Raw genomic sequence first — 2,195 nt, 5'->3', positions numbered from 1 at the left:
CCTGCATTAAAAATAGACATTTACCACAAATTAAAGGTATCTTATATTATTAGATATATTATTATAAAACATGCTTTGGTTAAGGAGTTATTGATACTTCAAGTGCAAAATAATGATATAAAACCTTGATAAAAAATACACTTTTAAGTACCAATCACACTCCTCAATTAGCTTATTACTAGTCCCTAGTAATTAAAGTGTTAAAATGGAAAAACAATTTGCAAATTCCACAAAGTAAGGTATTCATCATTCAACTTTCATTAATCTATCCAAATAAACAAACTCTTATTACATTTATATGTCTACTTAATACCTTTTAAATATGATATTAATAAACCTTTCTTTTATGCTCAATATATCAATATGTAGTTATAAGGTTTTATTTGGAAGAAAACAATTTTTTTGTTCTAATGTTTAAGGTTAACTTCCTTGGGTTAATATTTTTTTTATTTTTTTATTTTTTTTTAAAATATATATACATGTAACTTAAAACACAATACATCTTTAACCCATGCAACGAGCTTTTGGCTAATGACTCCCAAACCAGTTGGTCTTAGGGCATTAGGTGTTGAGACACTCTTACGAGCTTAGTAACTCGGGTTGAAGATACTGATACGTAGATGGTGCAATATTTGATTCCCTTCAACTTTTTTCCTTATCCCATGTAACAAGCATTGGGCCAATAGCTCCCAAGTCAGTTGACTTTAGGGTATTAGGTGCTAAAATGCCCCATCGAGCTTACTTGCTTATGTTAGGGAGGCTATGAAACCAAACTTATCTACGTTTTTATTATCATCCTTTTTTTTTTTGCTTTTTTATCTTTTGTTTTTTGCTTTGCATATTATATACTATTTATTTTCTTTAGTTGTTACCTTTAACAAAAGAACATAAATAATGTAATAATCCAATATGCAACCCACAATCATATGTTAAAGTGTGTGTGCGTAAATTAAGGTTTAAGAATACATGAAAAATAAGTATATGAGCAGAATTAAGCGGTAACAATACGAGAGTTTGTAAATCTGAATATTTCAGGAAGTATTATAATAGACCTTGTTAAGAATGGTTACTAAGATGCGTCTCAAGAGTCACTTTAACAAAAGAACTCCTTTACTCTGCCATCCTAGTAACAACAATTATGCACATGCTTTATGAAATGAAAAACAATTTTTTTTTATCAACTACTACCCTCTCCCCCCAACCAAAACGAGACATTGTCCTCAATGTTCTAAGGTAGAAAGATAGAGTATAAAAGATATCACCTGAAATAACGAACACTGACAAAACCTGAAACACACTGAAACAAAAATAAGAAATAACAAAACACAATAATAAAACCAAAAGACACAAAAATTCACAAATGAAGGCTCAAATCCAATCTAAGCTTTTTACGACAAAAAAAATTCAAATCGCATTTGTGATTGTGGCTCACATCTTCCCTTAGTTTTACATTTAAAAACGACTTAAACTCCATCTATGGGTCGGGGATAGGCTTCCCATCTAATTTTCTTAAAAACCAGAAAACAGGGTCTTTTTTAGTTAGATTCCCAAGACTATGCCAAACATGTTTTTTTTTTATGAAAATGGGTTGATAAGTCATGAATTGCATGATACATATATCCACTGTGATGAGACTTAAGAGTCAATAGAAGACTATGTAAAGACTCTTTGTGTTTTGAAATAAATCCAATATTTTGACAATATTCACAAGTTTTGCAGGATGCATGTAAATCCTTGAACATGGTGGGCCAATAAAATCCATTTTGTAAGATTTTTATAGTTGTTTTCTTTGATGAGAGAAATGATCCCCACATGCCTTAGAGTAACAAAATTTAATGAAATTACTTACCTCATTATCGGGAAAACATCTTTGACATATTTGATCAGGACGATAATTGAATAAGTAAGGGTCAACCCAATAAAAGTTTTGCACGTTGCTCAAAAACTTTTTTTTGTCTTGGTTTTTTGAATGAGCTGGCAAAAATCTTAAAGTAAGAAAATTGATATTTTTAGCAAACTAAGGCATTGAACTAAGAGAAAGTAAGGATTCATTAGGAAAGTAGTCATCAATTGGTGTGATGTCGAATGTCGAATTTATTGTCACTTTTGACAAAAGATTCATCTCAATATTTTTGGTGCCTTTTTCATCCTCTATTTCTACTTGTTTGGTCATGGCATGAGGAAATGGAAGTGCT

The sequence above is a fragment of the Populus euphratica genome, unplaced genomic scaffold (genome assembly GCF_000495115.2).
Source record: "Populus euphratica unplaced genomic scaffold, PopEup_1.0 scaffold515.1, whole genome shotgun sequence".
Lineage (NCBI taxonomy): Eukaryota > Viridiplantae > Streptophyta > Magnoliopsida > Malpighiales > Salicaceae > Populus > Populus euphratica.
The sequence above is the reverse complement of the archived record's forward strand: the minus strand, read 5'-3'. Positions refer to the sequence as shown.